The 25,176-nt window shown below is 40.8% G+C and overlaps 1 protein-coding gene across 24 annotated transcripts in view; it reads right to left on the reverse strand.

The window, feature by feature from the left end:
• FGGY (FGGY carbohydrate kinase domain containing) overlaps nucleotides 1-25,176 on the reverse strand; it is a 330,344-nt gene that overhangs the window by 239,988 nt on the left and 65,180 nt on the right. For 15 of the 24 annotated variants that reach the window (XM_087730897.1, XM_087730882.1, XM_087730893.1 and 12 more), the window contains one exon: nucleotides 3,415-3,479. The gene's annotated coding sequence lies outside the window, so the exon portion shown is untranslated. Of the gene's footprint in view, nucleotides 1-3,414; nucleotides 3,480-24,167; nucleotides 24,266-25,176 lie in introns of all 24 variants that reach the window. The other 9 variants (XM_087730903.1, XM_087730901.1, XM_087730904.1 and 6 more) reach the window with 1 other exon arrangement.

The raw sequence follows: 25,176 nt of genomic DNA on the forward strand, positions 1-25,176 counted from the left end.
CAAACAAACAAAACCTTTGAACTTTGTCTCACAGCATGGCATTGCAACTGTGGCAGGGTCAGGAACAAGAGGCTACAACTAGCAAGGTAGAAAGGAGAATAGGATTGCCTCTGAATCCCTCAGATTGCAAAATTATTGCCTAATTAAAGGAAATAAATACAGGTAAAGGGGAAAAAAGAGCTCCTACATAGTCTTGAATTGTGCTAACAGGGAGGGGAAAGGAAAATGAAAACAAAGCAAATGCACAGCCACAGGAAACAAATGTAACCCTAAGATACCTTCTATCTCCCTCTTTTCTGGCAGATGTCTCGTTCCCAGTCCCTGTGGATTGGTTTGTGCACTTCCTGCCCTGATTGAGACACTGGATCACTAATACGGAGCATTGCTTAACTCAAGGGTGGCAGAAACCTAATTCTCACTTAGCCCTAACTCCTGAAAAACAATCCCAATACTGGTATCCAGTGAGAAGAAAGAAGAGACTAACTGTTCCTTGTCCCCTGCATGAAGGAAGAAGGTAAATTCCCTGAGAATACCCCAAAAACTATATAAGACTTTACATTTTTTTCAGAATGCAAAAGTGAGAGGTGGAAAAAAAATAAGAGGAGCCACGCATGACTCCTGTGCTGGCAGGGGGGACTGAGAGAAACCCAGGAAAGCCGGGGGGGGGGACGGGGGGGGACGGGGGACGAGGATTTGTTTTGGCTGAGCATCATTAGGTGGGGCAGTTGATGGCTATGTGGTTTCAATGCATGCATAGAACAAAACACTTTGCTAAAGTGTCATAAAGAGAAGAGATGGATTTCAGAACTACCTAAAAACAAACTGCAATTTGTCTGCCATCTTAAGGCTAGGAAAGAGCTGACCATCCTAGAGGAAATTCCACTCAATGTCATAAAAACATTTCAAAGCATTTTGGAGATTAAGGAGTAGATTAAGGAGAAATTCAGGTACAAAAAACTAAAGAAGCCGAGGAACTCTTTTTGTCAAAGGGTTTATAAGTGGCAGGAAAAAAAGTATTGAGGAAGAAAGGCCTTGTAATTAAATCCTTAACTTGAGATTCAGGTTCTTCTTCTCACCTTAGCTTAATGCTTAAAACACATTCATAACAGGATGAGCCTTATAAATTTGTAAACACTATGTTGCTTAAAGGTACACGATACAATACAAAATTTCGTAATCTATGGCATGCTGTCAGGAGGCTACAGTGGGAATAGCTGACTGACTATGCAGTAGCATCATTCCTGTGGTAAATATATCTAAGAAAATTCAGGTAGCGTCATGGTATGCAAACTTGTGCCAGGGAGAGATTTTGAGTCTATTGTGTCTGTTTCTGTACTGAGGAAGGAAAGTGTTTTTCACCTTCCAGACTTGTTTGGGGCTTTGTAGTAGGAAGCTAAAACAATTACCTGAACAGAGCCATACAGATTGTAAACTTTGACTCTCCCAAAGAAACATTTTCAGTTGTACAATAGCTTCCAATGAGCGAGACACCTTCTGCCCTTTACTTTTGTTTCATTAGTTTTTTGGTGTGTCACAACACATCACACTAAAAAGCGAGGTAGGAAACAAAAAGAAGAAAGAATCCTTATTGTGAATCTTTACTTTTGTCTGGAACCCTTTTCTGGATGTTTATGGCATCCCATAAAGTTGCTGAAACATGCCTGCTGTATTTTTAATTGTAATTTTAAATGCCAAAACCCAGAAGTCTTGCTTATATTGTATGCGAACACAGCGTCTGCTTGTGTTCAAACCCTCAGGCACTTTAAATAACTCTACTGTACACAGAGAACGTTGTTCATTTTGTTTTTACAATTTTCGCTTGTGTAGAAGGAGCTCTAATGTCTTGAGAACATAAATGTATGTTCATAACCAAGGAGCAAGATCACAGCTGGAATCTACCTGAGCCTTGGACCATATTTCAGCAGTGGCACGAATCGAAAAAGCAGCTTATTTCTCTGTTTAATTTACAAGAGCTACAACTTGAACTGCACATACTAGACTTACTGACGTAACGCACAGGTGAGTGCGTGTTACAGGTCCACCTCTGTCCCTGATCCACAGGGAATATCAGACTGTTTCAGCCAGACTTAAGAGCCATTACCACTGTAGCCCTAGAGGAACCTGGTCTGAACCCTGGTGTGTTAGCAAAGGTGGCAGCTGCCATAACAGACTTCTGTGCAGACTACAAACTTGGGGCATAAAATGGGGGTCTTTTTATTGATTCCAGTGAGTTTCTTACCAAGCCTCCATTGTTCTGTCTTAAAGAATAAACCATTACACAGAATTCATAAGTAAATTTGCTTTTTTCCTTCAAGGATTAAACAGGAGCAGATCGTAATTTCCTTTAAATGCATCTATTATTCATCAGTGTTCAAAAAGTTTTATTATGGGCTTAAAAACAACAGCATATATATCTTTATACTCAGTTCCAATCTGCTCCCTACATGTGTTCTGAAACTCACATTTTATGTTTCGATGTGATTGACCATGAAAGTCACAGGGTAATACGTGTTCCCTGAGTAAAGACACAGACAAGTATCTAACGAATGTTCATTTTTCACATTAGTTTGCTGTAAATAATCTTACATGCAATTTTGCCATTTCCTTTCTGTAGGAATCTCTGCAAGTAGGTTAGCATACTGTGGCATGCAGAAGGCTGACACATAGTATTTATGAACAGAGAGGAAGTAAATTAATTTCAGTGTTTGATTCAACATTGGAGAAAGGCTTTTTGCAGTATTTACTCACCCACAGTAACAAGAGAAGGTACAGTGCCTCCTCTAGTCCCGCCATATTACCAGACAAGGAAAATTCTGCTGAGTTAGGACTACAGACAGGTCAAAGAAAGAGATGCTTCATTTTTCAGTGTGCATCCCATACAGCCAGTCCTGTAATAGCTGTCATTATTTGTAACCTGCGCAGTAGAGGAATAGGTGGAGAAATGAAGCCATGCACGCAAGGTAACACCCTTTTTTTAAGCAACCACCATTTTTTGCAATGACATGTACAAGGGTCATTTGGGGTTTTCCTTCCCTTGAAGTCTGGGTTTCCTGAGAGGAAGGAGAGCTGAAATACAGGAACAAGTGGCTGCACACCATTTCCAGCAGTGTAGTAGACCTTCCTCATTGACACAGGTTTAGGAACCACATCTGAATCTCCAAACTTCCTGATGTTCTCCCTTTGAAAGGAGGGAAGATGGGGAAGGAGATGGGGGGAGAAGGTGAAGAGGTGGTTCTGTCCTTTTAAAGGCCTTGCAAACACAGTGAAACTGCTCCCATACCCTTAAATCTACTATAAAAAGTAGGTTGCAATACAAGTGGGAAATACAAGGAAATGTTTCAACTAATAAAATGCACTGAACTAGCACCAAACTTCTGCTTAAAAGGCTGTTTATAATAAGCAACGATTACTTACAGTATCATTGCAAGATCATTAGAGGACTCAGAAACTGAAGAGTACCTGGTTCATCTGGTTGAGACCTGGAAAACACAGTGTCACATATCAGCAAACACCACCAGCAATCCATGTGTTTTTTACAAAGGCTGGTAGAACAGGAGGAAATGTTCAAACTCAGACTGCTGGGCCACTCTGTGACCTAATCCTGGCCAGAGAGAAGAAAATCTGCCATTCACTAGATCACCACTGGTAAAAGAGAAAAACTTCAATTCACTAGGTAAGAACATCAGTTTGTTTGGCTTGTATTGCAGATCACTTCTAAGCCTTTAAAAGGGTTAATGGGACCCTGGCGATAATAAATACATTACGCAGCTGTGTAGGTGCTAGGAAGATGAATATAGGTTGATTTTTACAAACTTAACCTGTGCAGAGTGAGTCATAATTTGCACCTTGCGTCATTCAATAAATGGGTCTTTTGAAAGTCAACCCACTGTGAATGGGATGCTAGCTCTCAAAAAGCAAGAATCCTGCTCTCCTGCCCACAGGCTGCCTAGTTGTAGGATCAAAAAGCTATTCTCCCTAGGTTACAGTGTGGCAATCCAAACAAACAACTACCTGTTTGTGGGTTTGCTGCATGTCTCTTAAAAGGTCAAAAGGTTTTCACCGAAAAAACTGTTTTTATATCATGAAAGATTAATTCTTAATCATAGATGTGTGTTATTGCTACTGCTGCTGTGCCTTGTAACATTGTTTCTTTATTCAATTATGCCTCACATCAACTTTTTAATTAATACTTTCATTAGAAAAACCTTTAAAGTTTAGATAAATAACATTTGCTTTTATGCATTTCAACCGTAAGCTTCTATGTGAAGAAAATTTTTCTATTTTGTAGTCACCCAGGGGAAAGAAAAGCAAGCAGAGAGGAGGTCTACATGTTCACGGGGATCTCAGCACTGAGGAGACAGAATAATAATCTTTTGTTGAATACGAAAATAACAAAAAACAAAGTAAACAATACCCTTTTGTTCTGCACAAGAAAGGCAGGGCTTTAATAGTCTTTAAACAAGATAGAAAATTTCCATCCAAATGGAACCATGGAGTAGGTAGACACATTACAACGTTTTGGAGTTCAGTGATTAAATTTAATACTGTGCCAAACAGTGATTAGCTGATGAAGGGTGGTCATAAATAGAATAGAAACAAGGGAAGTGTGGCTCCAGCATAGCATTGGGCCTCCAGTGCAGTTTGGTGTTAGGCTTTCTACTGTAATAACAGGGTCAAATGAAAAAAAGTTTAATTCGATTTATTTCCATAAGGAAATTCAGCGGAATTGTGAACACAGGCTGACTGGTACATATTACTGAAACTTCAGCATTCAGGGTCAGATCCAAGAAAAGGGCTTAGGTACCAATTGAAGCACAGAAACATATCCTTTTCTTCAGCATTTTTCCAGCTTGCTAACTCAATCCCCCTGCGTAGAGTAGTGGTACATGTGAATCCCATTACTAGACACTGAATTCTCCCAACTCACTGTGCAGGCAAAGTAGCATCCTAATTAAGGCTTCTGAATCCCAGCCTCAGAGCTGGGTGCTTATGTCCTTTATGGATCTTTGCCTTAGTGCATTAAAATCCCTTGTTGAGCCCAATGCAACACGTTGTCCTTAACACCGTACATATGTGACTAATGATCCAGAAGAATAGGAGCATAAATCCTTTTTAACTTAGCTGTGGTCTCTCCTAAGCCTATCCAACCCAGGCAGCAAGCATCTGGTGTGCAGAGAAGTCAGCAGCAATACATGAGGCCCATGCATACCGTCAGATCAGGTCAACTTCAGCAAATAGTCACCGGTTTTGCAGAGGAGGACAAGCAAGATTGTCCCCTGGTTTTATGAAATGAAAAGTTACCTCCTGAACTCTGAGAAGTGACCTTTGAAGGAAATAAAATTTTCACTTCAGTTTCTGCTAAATTAACTGCCACAGCCCATCCCAGTATCTTAAGTATCAGTATCTGAAGTCTCACAAAACATAATCCTCACATAACATAAAAGTCTCACAAAATATAAGCAAAATTAAACCGAGATATGTGTGCAGCAGAAGACAAGACTCCTCTATAAGCAGTTCTTCTCTTCTTCCTTTTCTGTCATCACCTATTGCTACAGCCCAAGCAAGGGCCATCATCATTCTAATTTGAAGTAAGTCCTCTTACTTTAAAATCTATTTTGGACCAGACCTGCTCTTAGCTGCATTAGTATAAATCTGCTGTCTTTTCATGGACTTTCTCCAACTATATTCTGGTATAAGCAAGATCAGAATCTTATTTTGGTGATAATTTGCAGGGTTATGCTAAAGGTCAACATTGCTGCAAGCCACAGATTTTGGTGATTTCTCATTTATTTATGGGGAAAAGAATTTACAGTTATGAATTATTACAACAGCAACATAATTTTTTTAAAAAATGATAACTTGCAGATAATGTTTCAAGCATCCTGCTTAAAATTTTAAACCCACCCATCAATTAACAATAATTAATCACCAAACATGTTATGTGTGCTAAGTTAGCTGCAGCTTTCATTACAAGAAAATAAAACAAAAACGTTGTAGGAAAAACTGCCTTGGAGTCTCTATTTAACACTTCAGATGAATGGTTGTGTAAAGCTCCTATCGGTATCCTCCATCACAGGCAACTTCCCTGACTGCCAGAGGGCCTGGGAGCTTTTGTCATCGGTGGGAGAAGCAAGTGATTTGCACCTTAAGAAAAATTTCAGACTTTTTCTTTGCGTATGATTTGTGTTCCAAGTGGTGGTAAGAGGTAAATCCTAGAGGCTTTCTCCAAAATGATCGAATGCCAAGAAGTGGAGCAGTTTACTGGAACAGCAGCAGCTTCTAATGTCTTTGCAATGACAGCTTTAACTAGAAAGGTACAATATTTTATATTCTGTGAAGCTGAGCTAGACCATTTTGGCAAAGAGTCTGTCTGCCTACCAAGGGTGGGGTAGGTATTTACTATCTATATAACGACTTCCTACTGCAAGTGGGTCAGGTAATTCAAATAACTAGCCAAAACTGCCTTTGGTCGAGTCTGGTGGAAGTCTAGCCTGTAAGTAAATACGTCCCTCTGCTACAGAGTGCACATCCTCCGTCATGTGATGTCTCAGCCATTTCCTGGTACTGCCACTCCAACAAATACTTCACTTTATCTCCCTCCGATTGTAACATTGGCAGTTTCACCACTGAGGTTGCTGTTGCTGCACTTTCTGGTGTCAATGGCCTGCTGTGAACTGAAAAAATACCTGCTGAAAAAAACAGTCAAGCACTTGAATGATACCAGAGGCTCCTTCTTTTTCTGCCTTTGTTGTAGCACACCGGGCAATCATCCAGTTTGTGGGTTCTGCTTGTCCAGTTCCAAACCAAATGTTTCAGAATCCAGCCTACACAAATAATCAGGTTTTAAACAAAAAACTGCAGCAAAAGATCAGCTTGCTGCATGTGATTAGTGTACTGCTTGGCTTTCCCTCAACCTGAGCCTGGATGCCTTACGTTCAAACACATGGATTGTGTTCGTTCTGGCATCTGGAGTGGGGCAGAAGGTACTGTGTGTGTGTGGTGGGGTGGTAAATCCCACACTCAGCAAGATTTCAGAGGTGCTGCCTTGCACAGTGGTTAAGAAATAACTCATTTCTGGTTGAAATGTTAAAAGAAAGGTATGAAGTAACTTGAATAGTATGAAATAACTACCAGCTCCTACCTGGTTCCTGCAGGCACTATGGATGGAGAAGGCTGCCCTGTCCAGTGGCAAATCTCACTTTTGTGCAAAGCAGCCTCCCCAGCAGCCCCTGAGAGAGCTGCTGGGAAAGGACACAGTGGTTATTGAAAAGATCCTGCAAGTATTTAGAATATAGCTCTTTGCCAAAAACAGTGGTATGGCTTTGTTCACCGTAAACATTTTGGGCAATGGTGTTCATATTGCGCCAATTCACTAAATTGTCTAGCTCTGAAAGCGAGTGGAAATTTTGACAAGCTTTGCAGTGAGTAACAACTCTTGCTAAGAAAGTTGAAGTTATTCCGGCAGACTACAGCTGAACCACAAAAAGAGAGGTCCTGAGGAGCAAGGAGATCCTACAGATACAAGTCAGCATGACCAAGAGGTGTCACCATGTTTCAGAACTCAGTGCTTTACTGGAAACCAAGCCAGCAAAACAAAGAGATGTTCACACAGACTCTAGTGGGCTCTGGATTAGATTGATGTCTTCTGGGGAACATCTTCATGAATTCTGGCAGTTTAGAGTAGCTCTTTTAAAACAAAATTTCTGAAAATGAACAAGTTATTTCAGAGATGAACTATGTTATCATAAAAAGTTTTTACTTGTCTATCTTTCAAAACAAGCACACTCCTGTAAAGAACAAATGAATGTCAATATTATACCTAAATGTAGTTGAAAATTAATAATGTAACCAATGGGTGACACTTAAAAGTACTCTCTTTTGATCTTCACAAGGTCATCCCAGTTGCTTTGCCCCATAAAATTAACCACAAACACAACAGTAAATGAGTCAGAACACAAAGCTGACTCTAAGAGAAAGGATAAATGCCTCTGGAGAGCACAGCAAGCGGGAGGCACGGAGCAAAGGTAAGGGTGCAGCAGTGTGCAGTAACAGTTGAACGAACAGGGACTGGGATAAAGAGAGAACACTTTTCTGTAAAAATTCTCATTTATTTCAAGCTCCTCCACCTCCCACCAAGGAAAACAGCTTTTGCAGGATCTGGAACACCTGATGTGATGGACCAAAGTCTGAACTGGAAAGACGTGAGCTACAAGATGCAAGCTCTGAGCAGGAGGGTGGCCCACAGGCTCCGGCACTTCTGCACGGGGGTTTTGAAAAGAGCTTCCAAGGGGCTTACACAAAAAGTTCTTTCAAAAGTGCTCCATAAAATACACCTGAAGAAAGACCGTTAGGAGGAGACTCGGTTTAGCTCTGTTCTCTTCTGTTTAGCTCAGGTGTTGTTTTTTCACACACAGAAACACATGTACAGACTTAGTACACCATACAATGCCTCACTAAAGTCATCAAGTGGTGGTTATAACTTCCTCCAAGATCAACAAGGCCTTTTTCCACAAGCAATCCTTTGTGTTTGGGAAGCCTTTGCCCTGAATTTTACTGTCTCCCAATCAACTAACAGGTGCTCTGCAGTCAAATGCAAACTATTTAAGGGCAACCTGCATAACAACTTCCCAGGCTGGCAGGCAATCTTAAATAGTAGTTAGGTACTGGAATGGGTAAGTTTTATTCAGACAAACAGAAACACTCCCAACAGGAAAAGAAAGGGGGGAAAAAAAAGAGGGAAAATGACATCTTTCTTGGTTTTCATTTAGTTTTCTCTTTCATATGTTGGCATAATAACTCTCAAAGAAGAGAAGGAGACTCCCAAAACCAGACACCGTGGTAATCTGACATTATACAGTGGTTGTTCTTAAAACTTTCCAGTTTTGTTTTGGTCAACAACATAATGTGCTGATTGTATATGTGATATTTTCTCCGCTTTCACAGGGCACAGATAGCCATACACTGCTAATATTGAAAGCATGTTATTTCAGGCAATTTGACTTTTATTTTTTTCCCTGGAGAAAGCACTTTGGGATAGGGAAAAAAAGTGAAAAAGCTCTCAGCTAGATGCCAGATGTGTCATTTTGCAATGTAAAGCCACACCAGAATTTTATAAGCCATGCAACTGCTATTTGTCTACCATTCCCATAGCATATTTTTAAAGTTTCTAGGATCGGTGCATTATAAGGCATAAAATGTTACGTTTCTCTTACAGAAGTCCCTGCTAAGAGCATTGTATATACACTGCCTTATGCCTCCAGATGGGCAGAACCATACTGCTGGTTTCTTTGGTCTAATGGCACCCAGGAAAGGCTTCTGGATTCTAATAAATTCATGTGAACCAGAAGAGACTGCTGCTGTGCTCCACTACTGACGGTCTTAAAAAAGATGTCAGCCAAACTCAGAGGATGTGGGAAAGGTGTCAGTGCCTTGAAGTTCATTCAGGTGAGGAAACAGAGAGAAGAATATCAAACAAAGACAAAAAATGCCTCAAAGTCTGGTGTACGCCTCCAGTAACTTGTTGAATTGCAAGGAGCAATGCAGTGCTTTCACTTAGTCTATACGAGAGTGAGCAGTAGGCTCCCATCACAACCTCATCAGAGTCCCTCCACTCGCAGAGCCAGAGGGCACAGGGTGACACGTGGTCTAGAAGGTAATTTGGTTCAAAGGTGCATGGGAAGGCCTGTGCAAGTAGCATTGCTGGAAAGAAGTCTCGTGGTCAACAAATATGCACGAACCCTCATGATCTCCTGGATGTATAAAGTAATAGTCATTTGCTGAGATGCTATACAATTACTCAAGAGTGAAATACATCCCTGCGTAAGTGCTAGGTTTCCAGGCAATGATGGAATTATATTATTCAGGAGATTGTGACATTACTGTAAGTGCCATCGTTTCTGCTACTGTAATGTTTCAGTCTACCTAAAAACAAAACTCTTACCCCTTCTGTCCTCTTCTTCCCCTATGCCAATACACAAGTACTGGCACTGCATCTCTTTTATATTTAATCATAACTATTGATATTTATGGGGCATATGAATATATGGGCAGGAGAGACAAAGAAGAAAGATGCTCATAGGCACTGCTGGCGGTGAAACAAGAAAAGCTGTGTCACAGGGAGCATGTCAAACACATAAATAGTACCTATGGTGTTATAATAACAAAAAAGAAAATTATTGTTACTGTCTAGTCTTAACACATGTTATACCAGGCCTGACAACACACACACATAGAAACAGCCATACCAGTGAGAGCCAACAGAGCTCCAGAAACTATTCCATAACAAAATCCACAAAGCGGCAGGTAAGCCACAGCATCACGGATGCAGCTAGAAGACAGACAGCATCTCCTCATGTACAATGGGATATTTACTAGGATATCTAGATCTCTGCATGTGAACTCTCTCTGCTTGCACCAAAAAAAGGCATCTCTTGTGCACAACCGATTAATGGCTAGAATTAGATACGCACAGGAGAGGGCAGCTTAGATCATTTAAACCTGGACAGGCCTGCTAGACAGACCGGAGGTCAGCAGGTGCAGAGACTTGCTCTTTGAAGACTCTTACTCAGTATCAGTTGTGCAACAGGTTATCAGCGTGGGTTGCTTCCGTATAGGGTCATGACCCGTAGGAGTGGAAAAACTTGTTTTGTAGTAGTGGAGGGATTTTCCTGAACTAGGTTAAATAATACCTATTTAACTAAAGCTCGCAGTTGCTGGAGCTGCTCTGGATTGACATTAGCATAGCTGAGATTTTTAATCTTCTTTCGTCTTCTACAATGCAGAAAATCAGTGTCTATTCATTTTTATATTCATTCAATGTTCATACCAGAAACTCAGAACGGGTTTTCTGGATCCCTCAATCCTTCAGACAGAGAAATCTGACAATTTCTCAAACCACAGGAAACTTAAAAATAGCACTTGTTCCAGCACAGCTACACATTGTTGTTCTTAAAATCTGGGTTAGAAAATACTTACAGAGTCTCTAAAAGAGAGGCCTGAAGCAAAGCGCTTCTATTACTGTATTCCTTTATTTAAACAATTAACCCTGTGAACAGAAGAGCTACTGAAACCAGATTTGCTATTGATTCTGTTTCTTGAGACTAATTCCTACATGGATTCCTCAGTGTCTAGTAAATGTTTCACCTCTACTGCAATCATCCCCTGGGTAGAGGGGGAGGCACGAGAGTGGGAGAGACAACTTGGGCCTCTGCACTGTATTTGACTTTTTATTTTCACTAAACATCCAGGATTTTATTTTCAAGACCTCTACCCTTCTAATTTGAAGAACAGGTTGAAAAGTTACTGGAGGAGAAATTCAGACATTTCTTTAGCAAACCATGGTAAATATTCTCTCTGCCCTGCAAGCTTTATCATCTAAGGGAAGCAGGTGCTTGTGACAGTTTTGCAGAAATCCACTGGAGTACTCTACAAAGTGGTTTTTAGGATTACTTTCAGGAAAGTAGAATACAGACCTCACCTGGCACAAATTGACAGCCTGTACTGAATGCAGCAATTTTGTATTTATTTACCCTTCACTCTCATACTTCGGGGGGGGCTAACAATGCTGGTTCCCCTGGAGGAGCAGACCCTCAATAGACTAATCTAAAGTCGATTAACAGCTCCAGATGTGGACTCAGATGGACGCTACTATGGAGTGCTCCTCCCTGCTAAATATGCCCGCTGAAGTGTTTTATTAGCCCACACAGCAACTGCAGCTGCCTCCTTTCTCCCTACCTGAGCACACTTGCATCTAAGGATCTTCCTGGCTAGCAAAATTAGAGACATTACATGTTCCAGCAGCTAGGGTTTGGTACAGTCTAACAGAACAATGAAAGTAGAGCAACAGATGTGTCACCTTAATCCAGTTTAGGGACATACATTTAATTAATATGCATTTGCCTATTTTAAGCAGCCTCTCAATATTACACACTTCTTCTCTTGCCCCCTTTCTAGACTTCAGCTGCAATGTTTCAACAACTAAGGGGATAACTTCCACTGCAAAGATGCTTACCAGTATTTTCAACTACAGTCTGCTTGTGAAGAGCCTACAGCATCTTCTTCGTAATTCTTTTTAAGTACAGACTATTAACGAAGGCCTGTAAGTGCCCAGACAGAATCTACACAGAGTGAAGAGGTTATGATTTGCAAATGATGTTTCTTTTCCACTGTAGGTGGATCAGCGTGTGCTTGGGAGTAAATCTGCTATCTTTTGGGAATGCTTCCAGTTAACTCCATTCTAACCACATTTGCTTTGCTTGGTTCTGCTTCAGGAACTGAAACTAGCTTGGCTCCAGCATTAAATAACTGAGCAGGAAATAGCAGAAGGTTTACCATATACAGGCTGGCCAGGGGTGGAGCGATATATTGAACTAAAAATACAGCAAAGATTGGTTTGGGGAGATTCAGATTGGTTCCATTTTAATTAGGAGATATACAAGCTCCCAACGCTGGTGATCAAGTTATCTTCATTGAAAACACATTCACATATTCAAATGTCACCATGCTTCAAAAAAGGAAGTGTTGCGACATAGAAGCTTAATGCCCCAAAATGAGGATCTGGTCAAAAAAATGCATTCTGCACTTTGTCAGTTTGTCTCTGTGCCCTTTAGCAGTTAGGGTACGTCCCTCTGCCCCATCCCACACACAAGTAATAGGGTTAGAGGAAACTTTTAGCTGCACATCAGAAAATTCAGTAATAATGCTGATAGGAAGTTTAATCATGGGTGGGGATGGTGTTTATTTTGAAACTGAGGGAAAGACAGGAATATCCTCAATCACTCAGATGAAAAGGGGCAAGCAAAATACAATGCTGCAAATGCAATATAAAATTTGAGGAAATTTTGGCAGGGGAGTAGTTGCAAACCAAGTCCCAAGTCATTAGCAGGAGAGAATTAAGTACCAAAATATCCTTACAATCAAGACTTCAAATCCTTCAAACTACTGTCCAATCTTTTAATTAACTTGTTATAAAGATGGAATAAAAGAGAGTTTGTTTGTGCCCTTAGCTACCTCTGATATACACTAAGGTAGCAGCAGCGCAATCAGTGAATCAAGGCAACACAAGCAGAAATGAAATCCAGTTCCAGACTTGGGTAGCAAACGCTAGGTTTGACCCTATGTTATTCTTTGAACAATAAATATTTTACTGTCCCCCAGTCACATTCTGGAAGAATGAATCCTACGCTAGATCTTAACTGGACTGCAGAAATAAAACCTGGACAGCTCATTTATTGATACTGTGAAATATCCAAACAAGTAATTTTATTGCTATTAAGCAAAATATAACAGCTGGAAAAATAAACCTCAAGCTGTCATGGAGAGTTCAGCTACAGAGAAAGAAACTGAAATGGTTGGAACAAACAGAAAAAGCACTTCCCAAGGAACAATGAGAATGGGGTGAGCTCCAGTTGCTCTGATTACTGGCAGATCAATGTGGCTGTTCAGTTTGATGGATGAAGAGATAGGAAGTCAGGTGGGAAAGTGCCCCCACGAAAGTAAATCTGCATTGTATCTAATCCACTAGGGAGGAAACTGTGGGAAAAAAATATTGTTGGCAAAGTACGAGGCACGCAAGCCTGCTACACTATGCTTGATGTACTTCAGAGGAAAACAGGAGCACAGATGTTAACACAGGGGTCTCCCTAGCCTGGAAAAAAAAAGGCAAAGAAAAGAGTGCCTATCCAAGAAAGCTACTCCTAAGTTTTCCAGTTCTATTTAAAGAAAGCAAAAGAGCCAACAGAAGAAGCTGTGTTTTGCAGCTCTGCATAAACACCCGCAGATAAGGGTGGTACCAGGTGTCAGCTAGCCCTGCAAAGTCACTGAAATGTCAAGGATTGTTTTTCCTCTACTCCCTTTCTCTTTCCTCTGACTGGGAACTGCCAATGTTTATTTAAAAGATATCCCTTGTATTTGGCAAGAATGCCAGCGGGGCAGACGTTAATGGATTATTATTTGGAGCTGGAAGCCTGCCAAGGTGATAAGGATAGCCTGCCTACCCAAAGGCCCAAAGCCATGCCATTAACAGTGGGAGTCAGAAATGAAATCGTCCTGCCAGATGCTTTGCTATACTGAGTACAGCAGAGATTTTAAAAGCGAGCTGCCTCCAACTTATATTTGAACTGACCTATAAAAATAATTAAATAAGTAAAGAGGCAGACACGGGCTATAATGGGGGACTAATCCATCTGTAAGACCCAGGTCTGATTTTTCTCTTTTGCAGTGGCGTGGAGAATTTGTTCAAACCACCGTGAAGTCACTGCGAATGTTTGTTCACTTCTCTGCCCTTGAACTAGATCTCAACCTGGAAGCCCTGAACTCAACTGCTACAAGCAGTGCAAGTGAGAGACCCCATTGTACTGCTGCAGCTTCAACAGTAAAATGACAACAAAAACATACCTCATTTTTAGCTCTGCTCTGAACAGGAGGACCATGTCTTTGTGTAGCTATCCCCACAGTAAAATGGTTAATGCCAGTGCCTCCTGAGAAGGCAAGCCTAAAGGAATGGGATATTTTGTGTCTGAGCTATATTTAGATTACCATTGTTTACTATGCATCTTCTTCTCTGCAAAGCCCTTCCTTTCCCAACAGACAAAAAACGACCAATATCGCTCCACCCTTGTTATCACATGTTCTTTGGAAGACGACCTTTTCCATGGCCCATCAGACAGCATGGACTATAATTAAGGTGCTTATAATACAATTTAGTAAAAGCAGGAGCTGGGGCACAGTAGCGTTTAGTGCTGTGATTGAAAGCCTTAAAGGTTATGTGGAATTTACCAAGTAGTAATTTTATCTGTTTGGAGCTGGCAAAAAAAAGAAACTTTGTGCTCATTTGAGAAGCTGGTCTGCCACTAATGAAGTCGAAGTAAATAGAGCTGCTTTCCTACTTCTCATGAATGCATGCAATGAAGTATTACCCCAGACAGGTGTTCCCTCTGAAAAGAAAACAAGCATAAAGATTTAGCTTCTTTTTTTCTCTGCGTTTCTTTTTTCTCACCTTAAATACACCTAAAACAAACCCACAGGCTCACATACTGTTACCTCAGGGAGAACACACAGCCCACCTTTGCTGGTGACCTCTCCTGGCTCTGCTGTGGACCACATTAAAGTCAGGTTCAGAACGTGGTAACACCCTCATGTAGAGGAGTCAGTCATTTCATACCAAGAGTGATGGCTAATACTTCCAAAGGAAATTCAGTGCCGAAATAAAACCACATTTCTTTACCTCCTTCTGACATCTCATTGTGCCTTTGTGCAACCGCTCCTGAGGTTTTTAAGCAGGATTGTTCTCTGAAACCGGACTTAACAGCAGCACAAAATTCAGACATCTGGAGCTGTAGAGCCATCCTCAGTATCAAAGCAGCCATAGGGAAAGTGCCGAGTACACACGTCAAGAGAGAACTAATCTAACAGCAAACCTGGCATCTGGAAGTTGGTCTGACTTTTCTGTCTGCTTGTCATGCTATGCTAGTATTGCAGACATTTGAGGACTTGCCCTGTAGCTACGGCTGATTCTAAACAGTTCTGTCCTCTCCCTACTAACTGTCTGAAAGAAGAATAAGGAAGGAAAAAAACCCTCTTTTTCATCTGATATTCTTGTCCAGCTTCTTGATGGGAAGATCTGTGAGGTTACAAAGTCTTTTTGATGGATGTATCAAGAATTAAACGAGATTGAAGGTATTCTACTTTCTGAAGATAATTTACATTTTTAGATTAATGCCTAAGCTGGAATACACAATTTAACCAACTCTAGACTTATTTTACTCCATAGTCCTCAAGGAGAATCTTCACAACAGGAAGGTCATAACTGCTGAAACTCTACTGGGTTGTCAACAGTGAAAGTTATTGAATTCTTGGATGTAGTTTTATATTAGCATCAATTCCTGTTGTGATTATTTAATGTGGAGGTTGTTTGGTATCTTAGTGCCTTGGTCTCATAGCCATGAATTACTGGAGCTTAAGAAAGGTAAGTCACCCATGCGCGTAGTGCGTGGGGTCTCCAGGCTGTGATGGCACAGGCAATACAGTTTGTAGAGAAAAAGAGCGCTGCTGCAAAGAAGGATAAACAATTTGGGCCTGTAAACACCACTTATTATTTTTTCTTTACTATTCACTAGGAAACAAAGATTGTGTTTCTCAGCAGCAGTTTTGCCATTACAAATAGCAATCTGATTCCATGGTATCACAGCTTATTCCTAGCACTAGGAGTGGGTGCACCAAGGAAGGACAGATGGAGGCTGTGCCACAATCAACATTCAGTAGGGTGTCTGTCCTCACCCACTCATCTGCCTTCTCATTCCTCTCTGACTGCACTGGGACGGCTCTGACCCCACTCCATAAGCTGTTTCTTCCATGCTGTCTCCTTAGTTGTTTTTCAAGAGCTTTCTTGCTGCCCATATGTGTCCCCTCCTCCTCTTGGATGCTGTGTTTTCTGCAGAAGCAACAGATTGCTGTGATGTTGTCCTTTTGATCTCATGAGAAAAACTCCTACAACAATGATGTGCATGTGTTTCTTTCCACATTATTTAGCAATGGGGCTTGGAGGCACACATCTCTCCCAGGATCCTACTTTTTCTGTAGGTCCCACCTTCACTGGCAGTGATCTCTCAGCTTAATAAGCCTTTCTCCCCTCCAGCCCCAAATCTCCATCCTTTCCTTTTGCTCTCACCATGCAGCCATCAGAGTCCCCACACTTTACCTGCCCTCCCTGTGGAATGCTGCTACTATGCTCCAAGATAAAACCTTTTACACACAGCAAGTGCAGGACTGAACTCGATCTCACTATGCAGCCCGATGTGTGATGCTTATTAAGTTCTTAGTCATTGCATATTTGTCCACAGCTTGAGCATAACACAGGGTTTTCTGAAGTCAGAAAGCCTAGCTGGCTTCAGTTGGGGCAGAATGAGCTGCAGGGTCACCATCAAAACACCGTACAGGACTTGTCCATTTGCTCTGCAATCCCACCTCTGATGACAGCTCATCAACAGGATGAGCTCTTTGTGGTTGAGCTTTAAAGGAATACCAGGTTTCTTTCTCATTTTTGCTCATGATCATTTTATTTCTGACTCATGGACTCAAGGATGCATTTTAAAACTGTTGATGATCATTCCTTGTACTGATACTGTTCTAAGATCTCAAAAACCTATATTCTCACACAAATAAATTTAGCCTTTCATATCATCTGGGGAAGATAAGAAATAGTTGTACTCATCTTACTACAAGCAGTGAGGTAGTTACAGATCTGCCAAAAGACAAACCTAGTGGCAAGAGAACCCAGCTCCAAAACTTACTCCCCAAATAATCTTCTAAATCACTTGGAGCATCAGCTAACAAATCATCTGCGTCTTTGTGCTGTGGTTAATCTCAGTGCAGAAAGCAGCACTGCTGAGCACAAAAGCTAACTCTCACTGACCAAAGGAAGCATAAAAGTGCATTTTCTTAGTAATTAGAGTTGTACCTATCAAAGGGAACTTATCACAATGGACAGTATCAATTCTTTGCCTCTCATTCCCTTCAACAACGTAACACACCTTGGGATTATCAGTTTCTTTTTAGAAAATTCTCCTCTACACGTCTCACCTTTCTCAGCACTTTATTTGATAGCTTATATTTCTCTGTAAATTCCACCTGCCCTCCAAAGTCTCGTCTCCCCCCCAAACAGCACCGGTGGGCTCTTTCTGCCACTAGTACTGACTCAGCCTGGGACCGTGTGCAATTGGCTACAGCTCCCAGGGCTGCAGTTTGAACTCCATAAAACAGCTAATTCGCTTCTGGAGGCTTGAAAGACTATGTATGCCAAGTGCTAGCTCAGCTCCTCCCATGCAGACACCTGATGAGAGTGTCACAAACTAATAAGGGACCAGTGAGCCAGGGTGCTGTGCTCTCTTGAAGGGGACGGTCAGAAAAGCAGATCTGATACAGTGTGGGAGAGGGGCTTCACACATGAAGGCTGGCTGCTCGTATGCCTCTCCCCCAGAGCTCCACTATCAAGGCCACAGTTATTAATATATGTGACATGTCACGTGTACGTGGGGGAACCTCATGGAAGTTAAGACATATCAGCTCCTGTGTGAAGCCAGCTTGAAACATCTGGCAAGCCCTAGGCACAGCAAGGTTGCATACATAATTTGGAGTAAGTTTGAGCTTACTCCATTCACCATATGAGGCAGTCCTCTGTCCATTTAGGGATCTCCTGTGTGCTGCTGCTGATATGGAGGAGGAGGTCGCCCAAATCAGGGATCCCGGCTTTAAGAGAACACCACACATGAGATTCTTATCCAAGAATAAAGTGTCTTTCCATCACAGCCAAGCGGACTGAATCTCTCTGAGAGGATGTTAACACACTACACAAGACAAGTCTCATGCATGTACATACCTGTACTCTTTTCAAACTTCAGAGTGGCCATGTTTTTTCTGGTGTTAAAGTGTCTTTTTGGGCACAGCAAGGCAGGACTGCGAGCATCCATTCTGAACATACTCTCCGAGAGCCCAACCATGCACTCAAACTGCTCCCATGCACTTCATTAAAGTGGAAAGAAAAAAGAGCAATGCTCCTGGAGCTCAATTAGGTCAAATACAAGGTTTCATTTGCCCATTTGCCTCATTTTGCCGTCATCCTGAAGGCAAAAATAGGGGGTGGGAAGGCACCACGAGAGAAAAGCATCATAAATCATTCACTGTATTAGTAGGAGGCTGGATCGGCAAGCCTTGCTCATTTAGCTACCTTAAACTTCATCCAACCTGCTTATCCCCCAGCTGCAGGAATAACAGACCACTTGAAAGGTAATATTTTTGCTATTAGTGAAGAAAGGAAAAAATGTGATCTTTGCTGTAGCATGGGAATAATTTTTCCAGAGCTACATAGAATGAGCCTGAGTGAATACTGCTATTTTTGGCAATAGCCCTCCTGCTTAGCTCACGTCAATAATTTTAATGCTTTATTTGTGGTTTGGGCTGTAAGCAATGGTGAAAGCCTGTGGAGAAAAAAAAAAAGTGGCAAAATTTGCTAAATAATTTTGAGTTCATGACATTCATAAAAATACATGAATGTTTTCAGAATTCCTGGAGTCCATACACGCTCATAAAGCTGAGCTAAGAAAGCATTTTATTTTACATATGCAAACATCACTGAATGTCTCTTTATGAGGTTTTAATTGGACCTTTAAGGTTTCAGTGGTTACAATGACAGACTGTCAAACACATTCTTAGATTCCTGTGTCTTGCAAGGTCATTAATACAGAGAATCTCATGTTTTGTCCCAGGAGCATTTTTCTCAGTATTTTTCACTTCTTGTATCACAGCAGCACCCAGAAGCCCCACTCAGAGGTCAGGGCTCTGGTGTTTCAGGTGCTGCATAAACAAAGAACTAAACCAGACTTTCAAGGTCTCAAAGCACTTTACATTTTATGCGGAGATATTTCACTACAATAATTACAGCTTATGTTGTATCGTCTTCCTTGCGCTCCCACAGTGGTTTTGACCCCTATGTAGGTGGCCTGCTTTTCAGAGCTGCTGAGATCCCAGTGCTCCCTCTGAACATCACTTCTCCTCCTACATGCCACTGCTTACTTTTTCTTTTCCCAAATCTGCTTTGGGAAAAAAAGCAGTACCACTGGACTATATTTGGAAAAAGATGTACCATAAGTGGGGACTTGTCCAAACAATATGCTGTCTCCCAAAGCTCACTGCAGACTGGCCACAGGGTTTAAACCACTATTTATTTCAGAAGAAAAGCTTGATTCTTAACGGAAGTAAATCAGCAAAGCTCAGTGAATCTACACTGATCAGGCCTAAACAGAGTTGGCTCAAGTCACAGTGACACGCACTGAGCAAAACCATTTCATCAGGGAAAACCGGATAAAAACTGTAGGCACATCTGAACACCTAGGACTGGACAGAAAAAGGCTCTCTTGCTCCTGAAAAGTGTCCCCTTCCTCTATTTACAGAACTTATCAAAAGTATCTTTAATTTCTCAAAAATACACTAAAAAAGTATATGGCTGACCACCCTTACCAAAAACACATTAAAGCATGACTGGCTCATAACAGTCCCAACCCACCCAAATATTCACAATCTCTTAAGTACAAGAGGAATCATACTCTAGTTAGTCATACTACTCAGGTTACTGTAGCTAGGCATGTACTTAATTACTCAGTTGGATCAGTCAAGGAAAAGTATTAGCTGGGACAAATTTTGTCTCCAACAAAATCAAATAATGAAGATACTATTAGCATTCGTGAAAGAATAAAGATATTCTCATATTTTTAACAGGCAAGCAACTACACAGAAGCATCAATTCAGGCTCAGCAGACCTAGTTTAGGACTGTTGCTAAGTGAGTAACTTAGGCTAGAGGAAGAATAATCATTTTTACTACTCCATAGCAACTCTGTTTTTTCCTAAAAATTACATGTTTAAATTCTGCAAATTCTGCAGCCAACATCAAATTCAAAATGATCACATTAACAGAAGGAAGAGTAAAAATGCAAGAAGGGAAATTCTAGGGCCTTCCTCCAGTCAACAAATACACATTAATGATGTCAGGCTGAGACTTACACATACAGGGTTAACTGACCAGTAATTTTTTTTTTTTTAATTGGAAGCTAACAGGGTAGCAAGGCCATCTGCATCATGTTTACAACACCATGTACTGGTTGCAATTAGAAGTTGTGGATTTGATCATTAGTTCACTGGCTTAAACACAAATGCATTGGCTGAAATACAGTCACGCTGGGTTTAATAACAGCAATTGCAGAGTGCATTATTTTAGTTCATGTTAGTACGATGAAGACTTGCGGAAAAACTGCTTGGCAGACAAACCCATCTTTTAAATTCTGTGGAGCAAACAACTGACATGCTAGCTCCTTGCACCTTAATCAAAGTATAAGCAGGAAGTATATCTGGACCAGTTTCCCAACCGGGCAGTACCGCATATTCTGGGCTATAGCCCCAATAAGCCCCTTCTCTTGGTACACCTCCCTTGTTTGAAGCAACTCAAAAAGCATCAAGCCAGACAGTGAGAATGAGAATGACCTAAAAATCGGCAGCCCTGTGGACTTGACACGCACCTCAAAAGCAAGAGACCAATTCCAGTGAGTGATCCAGAAAACATAATGTTCTCTCTTCAAAATGAAAACCCAATCCTAAAATGCAGTGATTAAGACCATTCCTGGAAGCTGGAGATAAAGGTTCAAGTCCCTCTGGAGAAAAGGGACTACAACTCAGCTTTTCTCCAGCCTGGGTAAGAATTCCCTTTATTAGACTCACTATTTTTTAATTCTACAAATCTAACTATTAGTATTTGACAAAACAGCGATGCATTCACAACAAAGAAAATATTATCAATTATCAGACAAATTAAAGATGAAACTAACTGGGAGCAGTAACAACTGCATTTTCTAGCAAAATTACAGTTCTGAAAAATAAGCTGTAATTATAAAGTATTAATGCATAGCCACCTTGATCAATTGAGCATGCCTCCTCAAACATTCATAACCCATAACTGCAACTGCAGCAGGATCTTCGCTTAGAAGACATGAGTTTTCACAATGTCTCTCTGCAAGATGATGGGTTATCTTTCACCATATTGCAACATGTTCAAATTGTGTAGACTATCCTCAGCCCAAGAACACCCCTCCCTTTTCACGCATGTCTTTGAAACCAAAATCCATATTTTAAAGTATTGTAGCTTTGCTGCATAATCTTCTAGCTCAAGCCCCTGCCTGAGGCACAGTTACTGTGAATCATTATGTAGAAAAATATTACCCAGCATAAGGCAGCAAAAGTGCATTAGGAAGAATATCAGTATCTATATACCTAGAGTCTGACACACTAGAGAATCACTCCAGTATAACTTGCTGAGAATGAGCGAATTTACAATAGCATAAAGCTGGAATAATAGTGGTTGAAAGGAACTAAATAGGAATCAGCCTCAAACTGATTAGGGGCCATAAGGGAACATGTGGCCTCAATCATGACAACGCTGCGTTTTGAGAACAAAAGCTACTTCTCCCTTTCATAGGGACACTTCTTGAATTACATACTCCTTTGAGACAGGAGACGTGCTAGGCCATGATACGCAGATAACCACTAGCCTAGGCAAAAGACTTCCTTCTGCTCTACACTACTTTAATTATGTTAAGCAGGATTTTACAAATAAAAAGCACTACTTCCTAGCCCCTCATTTCAGTATATTCCACCCGTCACAATATATTCCAGGGACCACAAACCACATGCCAAATATGCCCTCTGACTTCAGTTCAAATAGCATATGGCCAAGGGTTTCCGAGTTATTATTTGATAATACTGAAAGGTATTATAGTGTGTGGTCCATCAAAGGCATCTGAACAGTTCATTCACCCTACAGCGAAGGAAGGTTTTCCCATGCTGGTATATTTTAGCTTGCCTGTAATTTGAAAAGGATGATTTTTAGAGCCGATTACAATTTAAACCTTCCAACTTTGAGCAGTTTTTGGACTATAATGTCAACATTCATTAGGGAGGGAAAGATGAGAAAAATTCCCTTAAAATTTAGAAAGTTTTAGACAACTGTATTTGTTTTACTTCACATTCAGAGGGCTTCAGCATCCTTGTACAAGCGGTATTACACAGAGTAAATGCAGCATACAGAACTCTAGTTCAGAAGGGGAGCACAATTCTATAGAGTCGAAATAATCGTGATGTCTCCTTACACATCAAAAATTTATATTTTAGCCTAATGTGCAAAAACATTATATAAATGTCCTTTCCCTCTCCCATCCTTAATAACTTTCAAACCAACTAGCAGATTTCAAAGACATTTAACAGAGCAGAAGAGATTTCTAAGATATTAAACTTCTATGAACTGTGTGAAAATAGGTATGTGGGTAGACAAGAAAAAGGTGATTAGTGCTTCCAGCAAGGGAAAGGTTGTAAAATGGGCTTGCACTTAATGAGACATCACCGACTATTTTCCACACTGGAAATGAGAAGTATGATGCTTTTCCCAGTGGTGAGATATTTAACTACAGTTTTGACCTTATATTCACTAAAAAAATCCAACACAGAAAACCAGAGTCAATGTATTTTACTACTCCTTGTTTGGACTAAACTCCTTGTTTGGAAAACAAAGTAACAAGAAAACTTTCTCGTTAAAATGTGATGGTTGACCTGCAGGTGAAAGCAAGTGTGCAGACAAAGAGAAGACATTAGCAACATTTTAATTAAGAAAAAAAAAAAAAAAGGAGCACCTGCTAAGTTTGATCAGATTTCCTCCTCTCACCCCAGCCTGCAAATATAAACAGATGGGGTGCCTCAGGTAAAAGATATCTGGCAGCACAGAAAAATCTCTTCCCACTGGTAATGACTAGATGGATCATATTATCTTAGTAAAGTAAATATCATTTTTAGTCAAAATGTCAGTTGTATTTCATGGGTTTTTTTCCTTCCATTTCCAAACAGATCATGCCGGGTTCAAGGTGAAATCATCTGGCATGTTGCTATGATTGATTTGCAGAAAATTATGGATTAAAAAAACTCCACCCAAACCAACAGCAAATGACCAAATGCCGCCGCTGTCACGCATTTCATTTGGGTCACTGCTGCAGCCTGAAACTTATCATTTGTACTGGGCAAAGACCTCCTGATGCAATTAATTCCTTTTAAAGAATTGTAAAGACAAGTAACGTTCATGAGGTTGAGTGCAGAGTTTCACCTTGTCGCCTGTGCAGGAGTCCAGGAAGGCTGCACAAAGCAGTCATTCAGAGAACAGGAGGGCTCTCATTGACAGAAACACTTTCCAAAACATTCTCAACTGGAATTTTGGAGGAAGGTGTTACACAGCTCCAAATATTTGTTTCTTTGTTTCCATGGGAACAACAGCACAGTGGTTTAATAATAAAACAACATCGATCCTCTGAGTTTGAGAAAGTTCCTAGATTTTTGTTTTGAGTTAAAGATTTATTTTTCCATGGGTTTTCCCTCTCCCCAACAACCAACAAGTTGCACAGTTTAATGCCCTTTCAGTACTTTGGGGCAGGGATCCAAAACATTAAAGACAAGTCTTGCAAAACTTGTACTATCCTGCTGCATATTATAAGCCAAGCATCACATTAAACACATTCTAAGAAGTCCGTATTTTGTAGACTTAGGTTATTTTGTATCAGATCCTTAACGTACGCAATTCTTCAGTTACCCTCTCTCTGTATTATGGAGACTTGACATAACGTCATTGGAGGGAATGGAGTCCAGAAGTTAGGGCGTAAAATGTTGTCAGCACTTGAACTTCTAATCCTAGTTGCAAAAAGAAGGGAGGAAGTAAAAAGGCGGTTATTCACACAGCTTTATTTTAAAATTTTATTCTACTAATTCAGACCTCCTCTCCAGTCCATAGGAAGTGGAAAACTCTTCCAGAGAGTGATTCAGAGCAGAGGTTTACTTGAAAAGCTTCTGCAAAAGGCGGCTGAGAGTCATCTGTTCATTAACTACACAGAGAACCCAGAGACAGTGCCCTCTTATGTTAGGCACCTAAATTAATGTTTAAAGTTGGGCTGCATTTACATTCCCCAGGGACTGTGTGTAATTTTGCTCAAGTTACTGTACCTGAAAGTGGTAGGCTTGTTGTGTAAAAAACTGGAGTTGTGACACTCGTTTCATCGGTGGTTTTGAGACTGAAGGAATTTTTTGCTAATATGACAGCAATGTATGCTCAGACCTTATTCTGAAACCTGATGTACATAATTGAATATGTGCAATTCTTAGTAAAATATCTGATGCTCTTGGGCCATCAGCTGGAAGTGGAGATTCTCAAAATACACAAAGGATGCTCTTGCCTCTCAGTGGGATGTGGATGTTTAGGTACGTTCTATGCCTTTTTTTTCTCCTAAGCATTAGTATCACTAATATTATCAAAAAAACCATGGAAATTGTGGCCCAGGTAGCCACTCTGCTAGAAGTGAATCTTGTGTGATAGACTATGGAAGAGTATAAGGAGAATCTCAGCACTAGTAAATACTAACCATGCCACTGGAAAATAAATAGAGACTGACAAATAATTGTTGACGTAATCCCTGTGAGAGTGTCTAGACTAAGGGAGTCAAACCTACTGTCCGTAGGCTGAAGCTGGCTCCCTGGAGTCTTTCCACCAGCCTACAGTTTCTTGTGCAATATCTACTGCAATTCAGCCGACAGGCACCTGCTTGCTT

The sequence above is a fragment of the Nipponia nippon genome, unplaced genomic scaffold (genome assembly GCF_047370975.1).
Source record: "Nipponia nippon isolate SJK-2023a ecotype South Korea unplaced genomic scaffold, ASM4737097v1 scaffold_5, whole genome shotgun sequence".
Lineage (NCBI taxonomy): Eukaryota > Metazoa > Chordata > Aves > Pelecaniformes > Threskiornithidae > Nipponia > Nipponia nippon.